A 7556-nucleotide genomic window follows, 5' to 3' on the forward strand; every position below is an offset into this window, starting at 1 on the left:
TCACTACATCTTTCTTGCAAATGTCTTCCTGGGTGTGTGATTTGTGAATTTATGTGTGTCTTCTTTACACGCATTTGTGTTGAGGAGTACGTGCTTTTCACTCTTTGAGTGCATGTGCATGCATGTGAGTGTCTGAACATTGTACGTGTGAGTTTGCGACCAGATCGTGATGGAGCCTAGCCTCGCTGCGCTCCCAGTGGAGCTGCAGCCCGAGCTCAGAAGGCCGGCGCTTAGCCCCAGTGTCGATAAGCGGTCGCTCTTCAAAGAGCGTTGAGGAAAAACGGCTCGCCCCTGTCAAAGCTGGACAAATTCCCTGCTAACACCCTGAGCCTTGCTGCTCAAACGGTTCAAAGAGTGAGAGGGAGAAAAGCCAGGAATAGAAGAGGAAGGGGCGGGTGGGCATAAAGTGGAAATACAGATGGTGGACAAATTAAAGCAAAAACTTCTGTGGGGCACCATCTTTATTATTAGCAAAACATGATGGTAGTTGTCGTCCAGCACCACGGTCCAATGGGTTCTCATGCTGGTGCCTCGTATTATGCTTTTTTGTCAGATGTTGGTTGTGTCATCATTGATGTCCTAGGTAGCAGTTCTTGACTCCCCAGTCATAACTGGGAGGCCAGTTTTGAAGTCCTAGCTTTTGGATTTTGTACTTTAATTTAGGGCAGAGCCATTATTGGGGGGGGGGGGGGACGGGGACACTTCTAGCATAATGGACAGGTTTTTGACGGGGCTCCCACACAAACGCAAAGCAGGAGATGAAGCATTGCTGAATATGTTTCCAAACCAACTTCATTCTAAGCCAAAGACTAGAAAATATGGTGAAGCATATCTGCCCTTTGGCTTCACCTGCACAAGTGCCAAGGTAGGTCTCCCTGCAGGATTGGTTTTCCCTTCGTCGGGAGCACGTGCTGGGCTCTCCAAATCACGGGCAAATAGTATCCCTTATTCTTGATTTTTAGGTGGTGGGGGACGCGAACATTTTTCTTGTAAAACAAAGGGGGGCCCAGCAAAAAAGTTTGGGAACCACTGATTTAGGGTTTAAAAGAAAAGACTTGTTAAAAAGGTGCAACATTAGGTACAAGTGTAGTCAATCATTTTTTCCTTTTCATTCATATACTCATATACCTTTATTTATTCAACTAATTGTCTCACATTCACAGTGACATAAAAAAAACATGCGCTCCATATGTGGCATTCAATAAAGGAAACTATTTATTGAAACAGGCGATTATCTTTGTAACTGTTTTCCAATGTACAGCGCTGTGAAAAACTATGAATCCTTGTTTATTTGTCACAGATCGTCAAATTGTCATAACCAATGTGCAGGCTGGACTCGAACGCAGGACCCATTTACAGTGAACTATTTACAAGATCATGAGACAAGGGATTTCCAGTTAGTGAACGTCCAAGCAGCATCACCTACAGGTTCCAGACAGAGCTCTCCTCCACAGATTACTCTTTCTCAGGTAGGCACTGAGATATCTACGCAGAGGACAAAACAGGTGAGTTACAGGCATGGAGGAAATCAAACTTACTAATGTAAAGAGACAGTTTCACTAACATGGTTAGTTCAATGTTTAGCCAACGCCTTAAGGATTCCTCCCATCTTAAATTGCAGCAGGACCTGCTGCCTAACAGGTGAACTTCTGATGTGCAGAAACAAAGTGCGATCACTTTTTGGCTCAACACCTGGATCTAGGGGGCAAAACAATCGGATGAGTGCTGCTGTTTGACTCAGGAAGAATAAAGTAGTCGTGGTAAGCCAATCACATGACCACTTCAAGATGACAAAGCAACAAGGTGATATATACCAGTTTATAAATTGTGTTGATGTGGAAGAGGGGGAAGTTTTAGGAGTGACGGCGAGAGAGAGAGAGAGAGACAGCAGAAAAAGAGAGAGAGCGAGTTTTGAGATGTGAGAGATTTGTGACGTTTAGCATGTTTGGAGTGTGTAGTTCATGCGTTGTCTTGTGTAGTTAGTGTGCAGTGTTGTGGATAGTTTTGTGTTGTGTGTTAGAACAATGAGGCGACTGCTGTCTCCAGGTAGAAAACAGGAGCAGTGATACACCTGCTGCTGTCAGACCTGCAGGTATCAGGCTGTGATGTTCTCCTTTATAGTGGACAGAAATTAATTTTTTTTTTGGTGTGGCACAAATAATTTGTGTGGCGTCTTATTGAACAGCTGGTTGTTATGTAAATAGTTTGAAGTGGTTATTTAAAAAAAAGGTAAAAGGTATATGGCTGCAAATAACTTTGTTGTTTGCAAAACTTGTGCATAGGATTTTAAAATTGACCATTTATATTTGCATTTAAAGTTATGAAATATGATTCAATAAACATGTTTGTAGTTGTTACAGTAAAAAATATAACTTTTTCAACTCGGATTTTATGTTTTCTGTCTGATTTTAGATCAATTGTGTTAATACAGTATGTCAAAATGATAAGATAACTGTAAATTCAGATACGTGAGGTTGTGCTGAAAAGAATGATGCCAAACAAGGCAAAGTAAATAGTTTTTAAAGGTGAAATGTGGAGGGAAAATCAAAAGTAGTCAAAAATGGCCAATTATACCCTGGACCCCAGAGGGTTAAACTTTTTTTTTAAGTAACACAATAGTTACTTTTCAAGTAATTGAAACTTTTAGAATCTGGTAACTCAGTTACTAACTCAGTTACTTTTTTGAAGAACTAGTAACTATAATTAATTACTTTTTCAAAGTAACTTGCCCAACACTGATAACAATAGATTTTATTTGTAGATGCCTATAAACTATATACAACTATAAGAAACAACACAGTTATTAGACTGCAGTTCTTGCAGTCAACGATGGCAAAAGCAGTTATTAGATTTAGGGGGCCTTTACTTTTTCACAGACAGTCTGGTAGGTTAGGTTAGGATAGCTTTTATTCCTCAGTAAATAAAAATCTTCATCTGAATACTGCATTTTGTATTTACTTGGGATATCTGTGTTTATTATTAAAATTCCTTTCACGATCATGTAAATGTAAAACACGTAAATTTGTCAATTATGAAAAAAAATAGGAGAAGAAGAAGAAGAAAGGGGGGGGGGGGGGTTGCTTTTTCACAGCACTGTAAGGTGTTATTACACTTTAGTCATCACTAGTCCTGTTTCATTAGCTGACAGTCTTCACCGTGCCTGGCTTCAGGACAAGGTTTGATCCAGAAACACCTCAAAATGACCAGCAAAGCCTTTCCTTTTGGAACAAAACAACATATGATGTGCAAGATGTTGTACAAAAAGAGAGGGGGGTTGTAAAAAGCCTGGCCTCAGCAAGTCCGCATTTTTTATAGTTGGCATTAATTTGTTCTCGAGAACAACAAACGATTCTCTGATGCTCTTGTGAGGGTTTTATTTTTTTTCTTTTATCTGCCTCTCAGACATTAATTATATATTTATATACAGAATATGCAAAAAAGAGCTGAGGAATGCTGGGGAAGGCAAACTGATTAAAAATTAAACAATGCAGAAAATCACTCTGTTACCTAAAGGGATGCTACAGCACATCTCTCTCGTTTTTATCTTTATTTTTACTCCCTCTCTCCCTCGCCACTTTCATTTGTTTTTTGTGTTTTGTTTTTTCTTTTCTTTTTTCTTTTTTTTTTTGGGGGGGGGGGGGGGGGGTGTTGGGGTTTCTTTAAAGCTGTCTGCTCCACAGGCACCCATGCTTCCCGGCCCACAGACAGCCTCAGAGTGTGTGTTCTGCATATGCCTGTCTTTTCAGTGTGTGTGTGTGTGTGTGTGTGTGTGTGTGTGTGTGTGTGTGTGTGTGTGTGTGTGTGTGTGTGTGTGTGTGTTTGTAGCAGCATCCAGGCTATTTGTCATGGCGTAGGCTGTTTGCTGGGTCAGTCCAGATAAACTAATGTGTCAGTGCAATGGGGCTCCTCCGCTGACCAGAGCGCTTGCAATATGCAAAGACTTTGAATTATTTCTCTGCCCCGTGGCTCACCCACAGAACATCATGCAAAAAGTAGAGAGAAGAAGACCAGAAGAGGAAGGGGGAGAGAGAAGGGATGAGAGAAGACGACTGGGAATAAGCACAAGGGGGACAAAGAGAAGAAAAAACTACTTAGATATTGGAGGACAGTGAGGGAAAAAAAGAGAAAGCGGATTTGGGAATTGTAAAGGAGGGAGTTGCCAACTAGCAGAGGAGGAGGAGAGTGCAAACAGGGAGGAAGAGATAGTGAAGGATGAAGGGGAAACACACGAGAAAATGGAGGTGGGGGCCAGTTAGTACTGAGTGTTTGCCCTCGGGGACAGCATTATCCGGCCTTTGAAGAAAGAGAGGCTTACAGCATTGAGACACACAAGGTCACAGGGTCACTGGTCGCACTGTTACACTGTGAACGCGTGTGTGTGATTTTAAGGAAATTGTGTACCTGGTGGTGACCTGTATGTCCAGATGTGAGAAACACATCAGCATTGGTAAGAATTTGCTGTCGCACTTGCATCTGATTGTCAAATGGGGGTGTTGCACGTGTCAGCCTCATAGACTGTGTAGGAAAGATAAGCATAGCAACCATGATGTCACTGATTGGCCAACTCCCTGTTATTCATGGCAGCCCAGAGCACCAGTATTTGGAAGTGAATCTAAAGGTGCAGCTTGGTTGTCAGATTGATGCAGAGATTCAGATAAATGATATTCAGTCTTAAATAAAGAACTATTAAAATGCTATGATTTTACTGACCACAATTATTATTGTAGGGTCTACCTTACAATAAAAAGCACACTGAGGCAATTGTTGTTGTGATTTGGCGCTGTATGAATAAAATTGAATCAAAATTGAATTCAAACCACTTGAATAACATGTATCACACAGCAAACTCACTGGTTACTTCAATGGGTAAGTCTCCTTCCACCAAATCACAAAAGTTGGATTAAATCCTGGTGATCATGGAGGTCAGCACAATAACTCAGTGTCATATTCAAGAGCCCAGTTTGATATCATTTGAGCTATTTGACATGGTGTTACCCTGCTGGATGGACACGGTAAGCATCAATACTTAAGTTGTGGTGCTCTCAGGAGCCATACCAGGTGTGGTCATCTGCTGCTGCAGCCCATCTGCTTCAAGGTTCAGCAAGATGCTCTTCTGCATTGCTGGGTTGTAACACGTGGTTATTTCTGCTTCACTTTTCAGCCCCATTGTTTGCCATTTAGTTAGTGTGTGTTAATAGACATATGTGATGTTTTATGTAGTGTAATGTAACTGTATAAATAAAAAAAAATCTTCATTTTTGGATGTAAAGTTTACAAAGGATTTTCTTTGTGATGACAAAGAGTTAGCATCATTTCTGCTCCGAACACATCTTGTGCATATCTCCAGTTCTAACAACAGCAGTGCTTAAATGAGAACAGGTTTTCCTGATCCCAGGCAGATGGTGACCATCTCTTCAGAAAAGAAAAAGTTGTTTCAATTTACATAAACCAATGCTTCAATCTAGATTTCAAAAGTTGACCTCAGTGTCTTGTTTGCATCCATGGGAAAATACTTACGCCTTGGATTTTGTTGTCCTGAAATTGCCTAAAGATGGGAAACTTACAGGACAGAACATCAGCTCCAACCCAGCAATGTTGGTACTGGGCTTCAAAAAGCCACATTAGTCAAAGAGAACTGGTAGTTTACCACAAATTTACTGTAACTATGTAATCATAATGACCTTGAAGGCATATATTAGCGTGTACACGCCTATGTCCCCCTCCACACACAGTACCCTAAACACACACATAAACAGGAATACACATGCTAGCGATCATTATGGTCTTATATTTTGTCAAACCTCAGATTGGGCCTGTTTGCCTCTAGCTGACAACTGTGTGAGGGGAGTTTTTTTTTTTTTGCCTCATTTTTGGCAAATGATCAGACAAGAAGCACAGTGGTGTATTAAAATGTCAGCTTAAACTGAAAATAAACAACTTAGGGGAGGAAAAAGGTTTGGCAATACAGCTAATATCAACCCCACCCCCAGACAGACTTGGTATGTCCCTAGGGCAGAGTGGAGATTGACAGGTGGGGAAGCTGGATCTCACAGCCGCAGGGGGGTTTCCCTGTTTGAACGGCAGGAGCTTTAGGTCTTTAGTAAAAGACTCTGGAAATAAACAGCGATAAGGCGCAAACTTTATTCAGCCGAACACATACAACCTATATATTACATGAACATAAATATATTCTTTATTTGTTGCAGCATAAATGTAAACACGCAGAAACATAAAAACCAGAGCATCAAAGGTATCCTAAAACGATATTTGACACTCTTTCTGCTTTTCTGTGTAAAACTGTCAGTTTGCTTCAAAAGATGGCCTTACTGCATCACCATACGTTGGTTCTGACTTTAGAACTGGGGCAGTGGGTATTTATTCCTTGATCTGCAATGTCTGTGCTACATCTGCTTCTCAGTCAGGGGGGTTTCCAAAACTTGGTGGTGTGTTGGAGCTCAGGAAATGTGAATATTTAATCAGAATTTAATACATCACCACTTTGCTGTCTTCTGTCTGAAGGATATTTGTTTCTGGGAAATTCATGCAGAAAATATTGGTAACAATTTGCATGCACATTCTACTGCCCAGTTAAAGATGGCACTGTGGTTATGTAAAAGTAATCATACTGCTTAAGTAATTGTACAAATGTCGCAACTTGTGTTGGGTGTAACGTGTTATTGTAATCACATTACACTTTTAGAGTAACACTGTACTATGTTCAGCAATCACATTACAGTCACAGTTATATACATTGCATTGCAGGTGCGACAACCGAAAAAGAGGACTAAAACTAAATAGATTTTTTCAGTTCTGTCACTAGTTAGCTAACAAACTAATGTAAGCCTGTTAACCGCAGCCAACCAACCTGGTGACATTGCGTTCTGTGCTAGTACAAGATGGCACTAAACATGTCCTAAAAACGTTAAACATGTATTTCAGTAGTAAATCTATGTCAGTTTTGAGAGCAGGGATCCACAGTGTAAATTAGCCTTTATAGATATAATGTTTCATGTCCACTTTAAAAGGCATCCACATGTGGATGTGACTCGCAGTGACGACACAACCACTGTGTGTCAAACAGTTAAGCAACAAGTACAAGCCACCGATCGTGGCTCAAGAGTTGGGAGTTCGCCTTGTAATCGGAAGGTTGCCGGTTCGAGCCCCGGCTTGGACAGTCTCGGTCGTTGTGTCCTTGGGCAAGACACTTCACCCGTTGCCTACTGGTGGTGGTCAGAGGGCCCGGTGGCGCCAGTGTCCGGCAGCCTCGCCTCTGTCAGTGCGCCCCAGGGTGGCTGTGGCTACAATGTAGCTGCCATCACCAGTGTGTGAATGTGTGTGTGAATGGGTGGATGACTGGATATGTAAAGCGCTTTGGGGTCCTTAGGGACTAGTAAAGCGCTATATAAATACAGGCCATTTACCATTTACCATTTACCTGAAAAACAACTATTCCATGGCTCGTTTCCATCACACAACCAAAGACTCAAAGCTGAATAAACACGCTGCCTCCAACGTTCTGTCATGCACTCCCAGCTGGACATTTTCAGAATAACACC

The 7556-nt window shown here is 41.4% G+C and overlaps 1 protein-coding gene across 1 annotated transcript in view; it reads left to right on the forward strand.

Annotated features, from left to right (window-relative positions):
* The window catches only part of LOC308388075 (uncharacterized protein), a 57488-nt gene extending 55494 nt beyond the window's left edge, over nucleotides 1-1994 (forward strand). Inside the window, exon 4 of the transcript XR_013970048.1 lies at nucleotides 1301-1994. The gene's annotated coding sequence lies outside the window, so the exon portion shown is untranslated. The remainder of the gene's footprint in view (nucleotides 1-1300) is intronic.
* The last annotated feature ends 5562 nt before the right edge of the window (nucleotides 1995-7556 follow it).

Source organism: Rhamphochromis sp. 'chilingali', assembly GCF_963969265.1.
Source record: "Rhamphochromis sp. 'chilingali' genome assembly, chromosome: 20".
NCBI lineage: Eukaryota > Metazoa > Chordata > Actinopteri > Cichliformes > Cichlidae > Rhamphochromis > Rhamphochromis sp. 'chilingali'.